Raw genomic sequence first — 15558 nt, 5'->3', positions numbered from 1 at the left:
AGAGTAGTGCAGAAAAGGAAGTCTTAAATATTTAGAACTTAAGTGATCTTTCAGCAGATCTCATCTGTAGCCCTTTGTACTGGGACAGTAGTTCTGCTTTGTTTAAAATGTATGCCATCTTTACCCTTTACAACGGATATCTCTGATCTCAACAGGGATGAAGAGATTGATATGTTGCCAACACCTTGAATAAGAGTTTCCAGTGTGCTGCATAAAATTTCCAGACACAGGGGCTGATAGAAGAGTTTTTGTAACCACACATTATAGAAACAAACCTCACTTCAAAAAGTATATGAAAATGAAGAAAATATTTCAGAACATAGAAACATTTTCCTTTTTCTTTGGTTCACAGATATTACTGTTTACCTTAGAGAATCGGATGAGAACTCTCAATGAACTGGAATAACTTGCCTTCATGATATGGAATCTCACAAAAAGAGGCCAGTTCAGTTGCCTGATTTTGGCAGCTAAATATAGCACAGATTTAGTTCCTGTATGTATAGTTTTAGATAGGTAGATTTTATTACCAGAAGTACAATTATGATCTCTGATTTTGTTGTGTTTCATAATATGAATGAAAGACCCTCAGTTAAGAAATGCTACTTGTTTTTGCTAAAACACGCTCTTTGAATTGATGCCTAACCTTAACTTGGCAAGTCGAAATTGATGAGAACACATTACAGCACTAGATGAGTTATATGAATTATTTATTGCCTTCATGGTAAAAATCTACTGTTCGTAACTTGATTTTGTTCACTTTTGGCATCTTACTATCAAATCTGATTAGGTCTATTTCTGCCAATTTAAAGGACCACCTACCAAAAATAAAAATCTCTAGCCTATTTATTCCTAGGCTATCACTCTGTTATTTAAAAATTCTATGCATAAAAGAAATAGAATGTGATTTTTCACTGAGATATGTGCTAGACTTTATAGTCTGAAAGAAAAAAAACTTTGCATAGTGCTTACACAGATTTCCTTACCACTCGTACTTCATTCTTTTCTAGATACCAAGACTGGACAGTAAGATCATCAGGGAAAATACATTTAGGGCAAATGACAGATTATGTGCTACATTAAGCAATCAGGATGGGAGTCACACATAAAAGAAAACTAACTATTTGTTCACTAAAATTCATCTTCATAAAACTCTTTGCATTACTCCTTTGGAGGAAAAAAAAACAACTTTCATTAATGTTTAGTATTTGAAGTGCAAAGGAATGAAAGATATTAAAATAAATTGGTCAGAACTAACATAGTAGTAGAAACACAAATACCACAGATTTGCCTTGAGGACCTTGGGATCTAACTAATGCTTAATTGTATTACATAAGAAATCAATGGAGCCTTCCAAGTTGATGAAGACCAGAGCAATCCATTATTACATTTCTATTCGTTTTACTGTCATCACATTCACATACATGATCATGTTAAGCATGGATCATTAAGTTCCAACCCCCTTGTCACAGGCAAAGTTGCCAACCATTAGATCAAGTACTAGATCAGGTTACTCAAGGCCTCATCTAGCCTGGACTTGAACACCTCCAGGCATCCATAGCCTCTCTTGGCGACCTGTTCCAGCACTTCAACATTCTTTCAGTGAAAAACTTCCCACTGTCATCTAAATATATGTCATGGTTTTATTTCTAGATCTGCACCCATGGCAGGGGAACAGCAAGCCCACAGGCCCACTGGTCTAAAAAAAGGGGGGGGGAGGGGGAAGGGGGAAAGGGAATGAATGGAAAAAAAAAACAGCAGCAACAACCTGAGGAGGAAAACAAATTTAGTTTACTAATTATACTAGCAAAAACACAAGTTAATTGGGATTTAAGCTAATAAATCAAATAAACGAGAGAGTTTCTTAAAACCAAGGTTCTTACTTTGATCCACCAAGGAGCAAAGAGATAGTCTTATGACTTCCAGTCAGTTTTATTTTTCCAACCGACTAGAAAAAAGAAACAGAATAATGAAGTCTTCTGGGATCTGTAGTTCATTTTCATTCTGCTTCCTGAGATGGACACTCAGAACTATCAACAATGCATGGAACTGCAGCATTAACTCTTTAACTCCCAGTGCACTACAGGATGTTATGTGGATTACCGAAAACAAAAGATCATACACCCATGACAATATGATTGGCTTTCTGGGCTGTAAAACAACAACAGCAACAAAAAATGAAATATTGTTTTTTGTCTACTTTTGTTTATCGTTGTTGTTTTTATTATTTTAAAGTAAAAAGTTGAAAGTAGCATTGTACTTAAGTAGCTTCACTTATGAAGACAGTTCTACATGTGTTTGAATGTGTTCGCACCTGCCACACAGATCCTCAGAAATTTGCACTTAAGCTTTTCTTGTTATTACTATTTATCATCTCTGAAAGTCATAATGGTAAAATATGGAACAATTTTCACAAAGTGGAAACTACATGTCATTAATCTATGATTAAACTGTAGTTAACATGAAACGTTTCATCAAATTCCTAAGTAATTTAATTTAAATTGTACCTTTTTCAACATACAAGCATCTTAGAGAATCATACAATCGTAGAATGCTTTAGGTTAGAGGGAACCTTAAAGATCATCTGGCTCCAACCCTCTTGTCATAGGCGTGGTTGCCAACTGCTATATCTGGTTGACAATGCAACCTGGTCTTGAACATGGGGCATCCACAACCTCTCTGAGCAACCTCTTCCTCACCACCCTGTGAGTAAATAATTTCCTTCTAAACTAATCTAAATCTCCCCTCACTTAGATTAAAGCCATTCCCCTTTGTCCTACCACTGTCAGAATGAGTAAAAGGTGAGTCTTCCTTCTTCTTATAAGCTCCCCTAAAGTACTGGAAGGCCTCAATTAATTTTCCCTATTGCATTCTCTTCTCCAGACTGAACAAGCCCAGCTCCTTCAGCCTGTCTGTGCTGAAGAGATTCTCCATCTCTCTAACCATCTTTGTGACCTCCTCCACTCCAACAGCTCTACATCTTTCTTGTACTAGTGGCTCCAGACTTGGGCACAGTACTCCAGACTTTTTTTGTCTACTATTGCTCACAACTCCTTCTCTGCAGGGCTGCTCTAATGAGTTCTTTCAGTCTGCACACGTACTTGGGATTGCCTGGACCAAAGTGTTGCACCTTGCATTTGGACTTCTTGAATCTCAGCTAGACTTCTTGAGTAGTGTTAATCCACATGCTATAATTGAAGGTAGGAGAGCTTCAGAGATTCACACAAATGGGGTTCTTTTTTTCAGAAAACAGCAAAACTGGAATCTAAATAACTGTGTGAGCCACTTATAAGTAAATTCAAAATTTTAGCTAAATATCTAAAATTTCAAGAAAATTGGATGATGTTATGATGGTCCTTAATAGGATAAGTCTATTTGTTTCAACATAAAGATAAATATAAAGCTAAAATCTTTTTCAGGATGTGCAGTTATAATTCCATTTCATTTCAAGTGAATTTAAAGTATGAATATTTATCAGAGTCTGTCCCTTAACACGTTTACTTGGTAAACACCAACTCTACAGTTCCTTGAAAGCAGTACTAGAATTGTGTAAAATATATGTTTTAGCCAAGGTTAATTACAATTTATAGCAAAGCTGTTGAAAGGTACGACCACATCACTAGACATCAGAGAGGTCCCAGAGGACTAAAGGCTTGCCACTGAGACTTCCATCTACAAGAAATATTGTAAGGAAGACTCAAGGAACTACAGGCCTGTCAACCTGACTTTGGTGCCGTGTAAGGTTATGGAGCAGATCATCTTGAGGGCAATCACACAACATGCGTGGGACAACCAGGGCATCAGGCCCAGCCAGCATGGCTTCATGAAAGGCAGGCCCTGCTTGACAAACCTGATCTCCTTCTATGATCAAGTGACCCACCTGGTGGATGAGAGAAAGGCTGTTGTCATAGTCTATCTAGACTTCAGCAAAGCCTTTGACACTATTTCCCACAGTATTCCCACAATATTCTCCTGGAGAAGCTGGCAGCCAATGGCTTGGACAGGTACACTCCTTGCTGGGTAAAAAACTGTCTGGATGGCCAGGCCCAAAGAGTGGTAGTAAACAGAGTCACATCCAGCTGGCAACTGGTCATCAGTGGTGTTCCCCAGGGGTTGGTACTGGGGCCTGTCCTGTTCACTGTCTTTATGATGACTTGGATGAAGGCATTGAGTGCATCCTCAGTAAGTTTGCAGATTGCATAAAGTTGAGAGGAAGTGTCAGTCTGCCTGGGGGCAGTAAGGCCCTACAGAAGGATCCGGACAGGCTGGACAGCTGGGCTGAGGCCAATGGGATGAAGTTCAACAAGACCAAGTGCCGGGTCCCTTAGATGTTCTACTAAGGGACATGGTTTAGTAGGGAAATATCCATTTTTAAATCTTACAATCCTGTTCTCCACATCACTAGATTAAAATAGTTTTACGTTTACAAAGCAAGTATCAGACTCTTGACTACACATTTCTGAAAAAGTTTATAACCACTTTAACTCATCATAGTGCTCCTAGATTTCCTAGAACAGCTAGATGGGTAATAAAATTATTGTTTAACATAGCATGTTAAGTTGGAATATAATTAAGTCAATAAAGGATTTTGGAATTTTGTGTTCTAGCATGCATTATCCTATTCTGGAGAATAATAAAGTGATAAATAGCTTAGCAAACTCACAGGTATCTTTGGAAGTGAAGCTAAAAGGCAAGGCGTGCTGATCTTTCTGATTTGAACTCCTTGGAAGTTCTAAGACAGCGTTTACCTAGTAATTTTGAATAGTGTTTTGCAAAGACTTAGGCAAGACCATTTACTTCTAACTTAGAACAGATCTTTTCTAACACCATGAATAGTTTGTAAGGAGCCTACTAGCTATAGCCTATGTAGTTTTCAGTAGCTGTTCTGGGCAGAACTGTAAGGAGCAACACAAAGATAATAATAACAATAATAATAATAACAATAATAATAACAACAACAATAATAATAATAATAAAAAGTGCAAGGTTTGTGCAGAGAAGCTGTGGATTCTCCATTCCTGGAAGTGTTCAAGGACATCTTGGAGAGAGCCCTAGACATCCTCATATAGTGGGTGGCAATGCTGCCAAGGGGAGTTTGAACTAGATGATCCTTAAGATCCCTTCCACCTCAAGCCATTCTATGATACTAGAATTCTGCAAAATTCTCTAAATTTTTTCATACAATTCATATAGTCATGGGATTACTGAAATTGGAAAGGATCTGCCAAATTTTTTTACTTCAAGAGCTTTGGGTTGACTAGCTCTACATCCTGAGTTTTGAACATCTTTGAAGACAGAGGCTCCACAACCTATCTGGACAGCCAACATGTCAGTGGTTTGCCAACCTTACTTTGAAGTGTTTTCTTCTGTTCAGGTGGAATTTTAGGTTTTAATATATACTTATATATATTTTAATTTGTGCCCATTGCCTCTTGTTCTGTCTTTCTAGACTCTAGTTCTATCTTCTTTATAGATTTCGTTCAGGTATTTATGTAAGTTGATTTACTCTCTAGGCCGAACATTCACAGAGCTCTCACCCTTCCCTCATATGACAGTGGCTTCAATCTCTTTGTGAACTTTTGCGGGACTGTATGTCTTCTTCGTACCGGGAAGCCTAGCACTGGACACAGTGCTGTTGATATACCATCTGTAATTTAAACAAGCTACTTAAAAGCAAACATACTTAACATAATAAATTCTACATCTTAAAAGCCTAGATTTATCACTTTTTTTTACTAACTTTATTTTTTTTATTAATTTCATGATTTTAAACAGAAGGGTATAAATGATCAGTATTTAATCTAGAATGTTTTTCTTTGACTCTTATTTTTAAGATTACATAAGTGTGGCAGGAATAACCTTTCTCAGAACTTTCTGAATATTCTGAAATATCATGAGTATCAAAAGATCTAAGATTTTTTGCTAAAGAATTCACGAATTGGAAACATTACACCCTGCTGAAACTCTTCATCTGTACTTTGTTTTAGTTTATTATTTAGTAGGTCATGTTTGGGTTATATGCTTATTTAGATGTAGGTTTCTTAAAATATATTGACTCTTTTCCTGTCTTCATGCATTACATCAAAGAAGACAAGTACAAATCCTTGCTCTTAAAGTACAAAGCCTGTAGTTTAATTTGAGAGCCAGAAAGAGTGAGGTTGAAATGGTGCAATAAAAACTTGAGAAAATAGGTTACTTTGTGCTCAGATTGTTTTACATATGACAAAGTCCCTGGTCTTCTGTCTGAAAATTCTGAATTACTATAAATAGGAGCAAGCAGAACTAGTACTGTATCTAATAAAAGTGCATAAGGGATGAGGGAGGATCATGTCATAATAAGTTGAACATTTTGAATAAATGTAAATTATTCCCATTAAGGATATACATTTTGTGGAAAACCATCTTTAATCTTGCATGCATGCTCTAAATAAAACAAAAATAACATGTAAATTTCAATATTGTGAAATCCTAGTCTAAGTCATATTGTAACATCTTTCCAATATCTGGCATATAGTAAGGGTTTTCCAGTATCTGTCTTAATGGCACTAAAATATCATCTCCACTTTAAATGCTAGCAAGGAAATAAACCAGAATGTTTAGCATCAGAGTTTTTAGTTCCTGTTCTTAGGTAGTAATTTTAATATTTTTAATGCAGACATAATGGGAAGATAAAGCAGATAATATTCTAGTCAAATTTCAGTGATTCCTAGTTTGAAACAGCAAAGTCATAAACCCATTAGCTAACAATTGGTATGTAATACATAGCAACCTGTCAGCCATAGCAGTCTTTGTAGATAGATTAGTGTTTTCAATCACTGTAAAATGCTGCCATCTACCGGAAAATATTTATTTAAATATTAAAGCCAGCATTGTGAACACCCAGCAAAAATGAAAATTATATTATTTTCAAGTAAAATAGGCTTTTGATACGGAAGTCATATTTTCTCTTCTGTCCTTGAGATGGATAATGAAACAATTTGCAGAGATGAAGTGATTTCGAATTGTAGAACAGCAAAAGGTGATGAACTAACGAACATGTTTACATTCTTCTTTGCAATATCATAGTTTAAAATGAAATGTGACACCTTTATTAGGGTATCACGTTAATTAACCCATTGAATTTTAACTTTTTTTCAGAGTGAAGGACCTATATGTACTTTTTATATAGACAACTCATTACGATTTTACATGAAATATTCAAGTTTAGTGAGAATCAGTGTCTTGTAGAAGGCTTTGAAAATGACATTAAAAAAAAAACACACAACAACAACAAAAACAAAACCCTGACATAATTAAGTAGGCTAAAGTATGGACTTTTAGAATATTACTTCATAAGCATAGTTATGCATTAAAATTGTTGACCTGAATGTGGTACACCATTGTTTTCTTCCCGTGAAGGAAACAGAGGTAGTGTGGTAGAGATGCTTCCACTCAGAGAAGCAATGGTGTCATGCTGTCAGTTTGGGCTGTCAGTTTGATCTGTTTTATGAATGCATCATTTCACTGATTTCATGGAGCTGCTAAGGAATGCTTGGTTCTTTCATGTCAAACTAAGGCTGTGTCAACAGTGCAAAGAAATAATGTTTTATTCCATGCTATTACACTCATTGCATTGCTCTGGACAAAGAAAGTCTCTAGACATGCATATGTACATACAAAGTTAAAGGAAAAATAAATGAAATTTGTGGATTAATATCCAAATAGTTTACAATAATTTGCTTTAAAATTGCAGTTATCACAAATATTCAATATTTTCTTTTCTCAGAGCAACTGGACATTTAATACTGCATAGAATAAAAATTAAGTTTAGAAATCTAATTTCTACAATTTTATTAATGTCCAGTGTGCATTGTTAATGACTTCAGGAAGAATTTTGTGTTAGATTCTCGCTAGCCTGTAAGATGCTATGTTCAACAACTTAATGCAGCGTCAATTAGTTACTTACCAATCAAAATTCAGCAATGAAGTTATACTTACTGAAGCGTTATGGACCATGAAACCTAAAAACAGCAAAACTGAATTTCAAAATGAAATTGTTGTTTTGAATTTCAAAATGCAAACTTTAAACCAGTCCATTCATACATGATTAATATACATGGTCTGATTATAGTTTGTATTTAGATTTTATATAAGGAGTTGACCAACCTGGGAAAATCCTCAGTTCTGCTATGGTAAACTTCCATTTCATTGTGTTGATACTGAAAATCTATGTGCTATATTTGATTGATGTGGAAGTGTCCTTATGTATTTTTTAGGTTGGAATTTGACCATCTTTATTTGGAGATCCTGTTATGTTATATTACACTGAGATCATGAAATAGGTAGCAAAATTGATTTTATTAATTGATTGAAGAACAGACATTTTGGTGGTGGTGGTGGTGGTTTTTTTCAAGCTTAAGCAAAAGACATTCTAAGAATTTAATTCCTGCCTTTGAAAGAACTGTGAGGGTATGCTCTCCCCGCCTTTCCCCAGGTTCCTTCTTTTTCCAGATTGTTGCACCCAAGGTCTAACTCAGGCAGAAAATGAAATGCCCAAGGCTCAGAGCTGGTATCTGTTAGTGACCACAGTACTGCTTCAAACTTGCTGCTCAAAGAACTGGTAGCAGACATTGTTCAACAGCTAAAGGCCAATAACGTGGACTCGAAAACTATGAGTCAGTCATCTTACTCCATAAATAGCAAGTAGCCTAAGAACCCCTTGAGCTTTCTTGCACAGCAGTTGGCTGCACAATAGGTTCTTCACCTTGAGCAGGGGGCTGGACTGAGACACACTCAGACACCTCTGAGAAGGAGTCTCCTGGATGAGTTATCAATGTTATCACTAATATTTTTAAAATTTATAAGGCTCTAGAAAGAGGAATTTATACATAGATAAAAAAAAACAAAACAAATTAAAAAAAAAAAAAAAACTCTTTTGGGGAAGAAAAAAAAGGAAACTGTTCCAAAATTATAACATCCAATTTATTATTATTATTGTTATTATTTAAAAAATGGGAGCATAAAAATTGAGAGGTAGTAAAAAATGTGTTTGCATTTCAGATTAACTTCATTCCAGTTATGCCAGTTAACTTTATGTCAGTCTCTTATGTAATTATGAAAAAGGTGATCAGAGAAATGCCTCTGCAGCAGACAGCAATCAGACTTCTGTGGGTTTAAAGACAAGTTTATAAGCAGTTGAAAGCATTATAGGAGCTAATTTACTCTTATTACATAATATGTCTTAGAGTACCCATGAGTTAGTGTAAAATGTCCACCCATACATAAAATAGAACTAGTGTAAGATAAGGCATAATTTAGTTAATTACAAAAAAATAAAAATAAAATATAAGGTCAGAAGAATAAAACAGTTGCAAGACTTTTCCTTTAATAAGTGGGAGTTTTCACACATTTAAGGACAGGAAAGTAGAGCCTCAAATAGAGATGCATGTACATGGAAAATGTGAAGAAATTGTGAAGTGCTGAAGAAAATGTGAGAAAGGGACAATATTTTCTATAATGGGGCTGCAGCCTTGAACTTTGTATGTGTGATTTTCTCACCACCTGGTCATAGAAATTTCTTCTGGAGAAATCTTATGCAGTCAAATCTAAGAATGAACAGAAAGTAGCAAACATGAAGCACAGAGGCAACTAAGAAAACTTTTTTGGAGGAAAGAAGTTTGCAAAATATGCTTCACAATTTACACGTATGTGAGGAAGTAACTGAAAACCACGGAGAGCCAAAGCTATTGGGATCTCAGTTTCCCTGCTGACATGGAGTGTGCTAACATAATTGCCTTAATATTTAAACCTCTTGTCTTTTCTGACTATTGTTTTGGATAATAACTCATGTGACATAGATATATTCTGTAAAAGCCTGACAAAGTGGTCTGCATACCATATGGATAACGTGGCACGCTTGTTGCTAACACTGACACTGGTGACTAAGAGAGACTGGTAAGATCTGTTAGAGAGAAAGAGGAATTATTATTCCAAAATAATGGGATTCTTTTTTTTCCCATGGCAGGGGGGCAGGGGGGGAGGGGGAGGGAGAGAATGCAACACAGTTTTTCTTTTCCTGAACACTGACTATTCTTCTCTACATTGAGTAAATCCTGCTGAATTTCTCTTGAAGCTCAGATAAGTCAGCGTATATAGATACTCTCATAAGCTACATTCAATCTTCTCAGAATGATCATATTATGTTACTGAGAATTAGTGGATTTAGCTAATGAATGAGCTGTACATCTGACAATCCTTTCCAACTTATTCTGTAAAAACTCTATGCAGGAAGCAGACAAAGTGATAAACATTAAAAAACTTTGTGTAAAATGTTACCTCAGTATTTTTATATACAAACCTTAGACAAATCTTTCTTCAGGAAAAAAAAAAATAAGCCATAAAAATCCACATTAAACTAAAACCATGAGTCATAACCACTGTGACCTAGAAAGAATATAACATAGTGGTTGAGTAGTTTAAATCACAAAGTGGTGTGGATTGGTAGAGATCTTAAAAACTATTTAGTCCAAATCTCCCTGCTCTGGGTGACAATATTTTCCACTATATCAGGGTGCCCAGGGACCCATCCAACCCAGACCTGAACACCTCCAGGGATGTGACATCTACAACTTCTCTGGGCAGCCTGTTTCTGTGCCTAACCACCTCATCTCTTCCTTATCTAATCCAAATCTACCCTATTTTAGTTCAAAACCATTATTCCTTTTCGTCATAGAATACTCCTTAATGAAGAGTCTTTATTTTCCTCATAAGCCCCTTTATGTATTGAAAGACTGCAAAAAGATCTTCCCGAGCTTTTTCTTCTCTAAGCTAAACAAACCCAACTCTCAGTTTGTCTTCACAGAAGAGGTCCTCTGATCAACTCTGTGGCCCTACTCCAAACTCTATCCAACAGCTCCAAGTTTTTTTTGTGCTGGGGGCCCTAGAGATGAATGCAGTACTCCAGGTGGGGCCTCATGAGAGTAGGGTAGATGACATTCACTTCCCTTGCCCTGATGCAACTCAGGATATGACAGGCTTTGAGGGCTGCAAGTGGACATTGCTAGCTCCCGTTGCGTGTTTCATCCACCAGAATCTCCAAGTCCTTCTGCACAGGGATGCTCTCAAATCATTCTCTGCCCAGTCTGTATTGATATTGGAAATTGCCCTAACCTTCCACTTGGACTCACTGGCCTTCATAAGTTTCGCGTGGGCCCACTTACCAAGCCTGTCATCCCTTCCCTATAACAGATCAAATGCAATTTCAAAGAATGCAGTTGAATGAAAGAAACATTTCCAAGGGATTTATAATCATGACATATTGTGTGTCCTGATAAAAATAATCCAACTTTCTTTGCAGTTTGAAAATTTCAATCTTCCAACTGTTGGAATGATTTTTTATTATATATATATATTTTATTATATATATATATTTATGATATAAAAAGTAATAATTTATTGGAAGCAAGAAAATGAGTTGACAAACCAAAAAAATAAGCAGTGGAAGATTTTGAAAAAATGAAGAAACGTCATTTTTATATATTTCTGTTTTAACATGTTACAAATTTCAAAAACAGCCTAAAAAATAGTGACCAAGATTAATCAAATATTTCAGATTAGTAATGGGATTACAGAGTGGTTCGATAAAACTGATAAATCCCTTTTCATCATTTATTAATGTGGCTGACAATTTTTGTGTTACTGTTAGTAGAATTAAATACACACAATAAATTAACTGTATAGTTTGAGATTATTATTGATTAAACGGGAAATAAATATAATCCAGTTAAAATGTTTAATGTGATGATTACATTTACTGTCTGCCCTACCTTTCACTGAATTGAAAACATGTATTTAAAACTCTGGGTTTTAAGGAACTAATAAAATAATATTAAAATCCAGATACAAAAATAACAGCATTAAACAAAGCCACAGTGTAAAAAAATTATTAATGCTTTAAAAATGTAATCTAATTTAGGTATGATATTATAATGGTATTAGTAGGGCTAGTCCTGAACAGCATCCTTAAATTAAACTTCAAGCACTAGGGAACATTATTTGGATTATATTTGTTATCAGGAAGGCTAACGCTTAAATATCTATTGCTTGTATGAGGCCAGAGTGAAAAATACTGCAAGACATGTTGTCTCGCTCCAAGTTATAGGAGGGAGAGGAGGTTCTTTGAAATATGTATGCCTGGCATGAGATTAAGAAACAATGGTTCAAATGTTGGTCCGACCAGTTTATTACAAATGTTAATAAGGGAGATGAAGAAAGGGGAGGACGAACGCTATTACGGATTGGGGTGATGGGGAAGGGAAGGCGAGCGATAGAAAAGATAGAAAGAAGCAAAAATTGCATAAAGCGGGGATAGTCACCACCAGGTTCCGGCAGTAGTCCCGTTGCACGACATTCTGATGGTCCGAGGCCGAAGGGCAGGAGCAGCGAGGCTGGTCTTGGGCAACAAGAGGTTGCAGGACGGTGCAGGTACCGGGTGGGTCCAGGAAGAAGCCGCAGAGTAAGCCCGGGAGGAAGCAGCAGGTCTCAGGTAGCAGGCCCAGGGAAGTCCATCAGCATACGGTCCGTACTGAGGGATCTGATGGCAGAAACCATCTAATCCGTCGTGGTGAGAGATCTGATGGCAGAAACCCTCAGTCCGTCGTGGTGACGGATCTGTTGGCAGAAACCCCCTTTTATCCTCCTTTTTTTTCCTGCCTACGTGACACCCCTGGGTGCTTGAGCAAGAGTCATGTGCGTACTTCCTGAGATGGCCATCTTACTCAAGGTACGAAAGACCATTTCCCGACCATTATCAGCAGCTTACCCTCTCTCATTGCCCTTGGCCTTGTCCATCAGTGCTCCTTAAAGGATTTCATAACCCTTAGCCAGGACCTGTCTATCAGTGTCCTCCAGACAGAAGATTTCTCTACTTTTGCCCAGGACTTGCCTGGACTTGTTCCTCAGCAAACTTTGAGTCAATCATATAAAAGAATAATCTCTTACACATGTTCTCAGCTCATCTTCAAGGTTAATTTTCAAGACTCATGTTCAAGATCACTTGGGTTGCCTGTAGTCAAGAGCAAATTATTTTTGAACAATATTCCTCATTTTTGATATGCCAGTTAGTTGATGAAGTAAGTTTTCACTACCACTAGCTCTTCTTGACACACAGTTGCTTTAAATCAAACTAAACTGTTACTGCCTGACTTGAACAGGCTGTGAAACATTTTTTTTATTCTCATGGCAAAGCAGGGAGTTCGTTTTGGAAGCCAGACTTATGCAGGGGTGAATTTGTGCATTTTAATTCCATTTATTCAGAACCTGTTCTATTGTGTTTGTGTACATTTACATATTTATCCGCTCAACAAAACTTACAAGCAAACAAAGATATTTTAGTCAATTTGCTGAACAAATTTCTGAATCCTTTAAATATATCACCTGTGGAAGGATGTCTGCAGGAAAAGTCTTAGGGACCAATGAACACAGGTAAACTATGCTGTTTACCTATACCTTCTTAAATTTTAGTTTCCCTATGTTGAAAAGATGAAATGCAATATTTAAAGTAGCATGAAATTAAATCAGTGCCAGTGAAATCACTTTCCTGGGTACAGAGGTATATTCTTTAAGGGACATATAACTGAGATTTTAATCACGTGAGGTTATAGTCTTATCACTTTTACTAGTCAGACAAATTATGTTTTTAGCTGACTGTAAAGCAGAAATTAGCTTATATTTCATCAAGTTAATGTTCAAGCCTCAAAGCAATTAGCTTCTTATTCTTCAGAAAATAAGATTTTAGTAAGTCTTTCTTTCTCATTTTTATTAATACAACTGATTTTCACATCTTTTTCCCACTGAGACAACTGGATACTTTGATTAAGGCAGAGGTGGGTCTTAGTGGTTCACTTAATTGGACAGAAGAAGTTATTACTTAGACTCTTCAGTACTTTCATATACTCTAGTAACCTGCTCATTATAGATTCATTCTCTTTGAGAAACAATAGAAACATAACCCAACAAAGGGCTTGATATATTAATGGCATAAATAAACCATATAGCATTTTGTTTTTACATCACAAATTGCAGTGCAGGAAAACATGCAATCTATGCAGACATTAAAAAATATATATTTTACTCTAACTCCGCAGTTTAAACAAATTGCTGTCTGATTATTTCATGTAATTGAAAATAGGAAAGATTTCTAAAAGAAACTATTAGAAAATATCTGACAACTAAGTAGATTATATTCAACATTCAGAAATGAAATTTGTCCTATTCATAGAAATACAGAATCATAAACGGCTAATTGGAGGGGATGAACATGTATCATAGAATCATAGAATTGCTCAGGTTGGAAAAAACCTTCAAAATCATCAAGTCCAACCACAACCTAACCATACTATGCTAACTCTAACAACCGTCCACTAAATCATGTCCCTGAGCACCACATCCAAACCGTTCTTAAACACATTCATGGATGGTGACTTTACCAGCTCCTCATGATCAACCACCTCCTCAAGATCAACCACCACGTCAGGGTAACTGAATCTAACTCCTGGCTTCACATATGTGCACCCAAATATTAAGCTATATTTGAGAGAGCATTGTCTCAACATTTCTTGACCTTTAGCAGAATTAGTGCTGTGACCACTTATTTGAGGAGCCCATTCCAGTGCGCAACTACCCGCTCTTAATATATAACATGAATACCTTCTGATGCGGTTCCTTGCTATTTCCTTGGGTCTCGTTGCTGGTCACTGGAGAAAAGAGATCAGCATGTGCTCCACTCCACCTGTGAGGAAGTTGCAGGCTGTCACGAGGCCTCTCCTCAGTCTCCTCTTCTTTAGGCTGTATTCAGCCACTTGTCTTGCCCTCTAGACTCTTAATCATCTTTGTAGCCTCCTTTAGATGTTTTCAAATAGTATTTATGTGCTTTTTATGTTGTGGTACCCAAAACTGCACTCAGTACTCAACATGAGGCCATACTAGCATAGAGTAGAGTGAGACAATCCCTTCCCTTGACCAGCTTAGCAATACTGTGCCTGATGCATCCCAAGGTACAGTTGGCCCTTCTGGCTGCTAGGGTACACTGCTAACTCATATTCAACCTGATGTCGAACAGATTGCCCAAATCCCTTTCTGCTGGGCTGCTCTCCAGTCACTTGTCTCCCAATCTGTACTTACATCCGCTCACTGCCCCTGCTGCAGATCTGGCACTTGCTCAAGTTCATGCTCTTTCGTGGTTATCCAGCCTTCTCTAATTCATCAAGATATCTCTGCAAGACATGTCTATGCTTGAGGAAGTTGATAGCTCCTCCTAGTTTATTGTCCTTTACAAACTTTGTATACCATCCAGACATATAAGTAATTTAATTAATTTTAAGAGAATTGACACTAAAATGGAGCTGTGTGGAATTCCACTTGTGACTGGCCACCAGACTGATGGAATGCCATTTACTCAAATCCATGGGTGTCTAACTTTTTGGCTTACCTGGGCTGCATTTGGGTGCACCCTCAGTAAGTTTGCAGATGACAGTATGTTGGCTGGAAGTGTTGATCTGCCTGAGGGTAGCAAGGCCTTACAGA

The sequence above is a fragment of the Gallus gallus genome, chromosome 2, assembly GCF_016699485.2.
Source record: "Gallus gallus isolate bGalGal1 chromosome 2, bGalGal1.mat.broiler.GRCg7b, whole genome shotgun sequence".
In the NCBI taxonomy this organism is placed as follows: Eukaryota; Metazoa; Chordata; class Aves; order Galliformes; family Phasianidae; genus Gallus; species Gallus gallus.
This window is presented reverse-complemented; position numbering follows the sequence as displayed.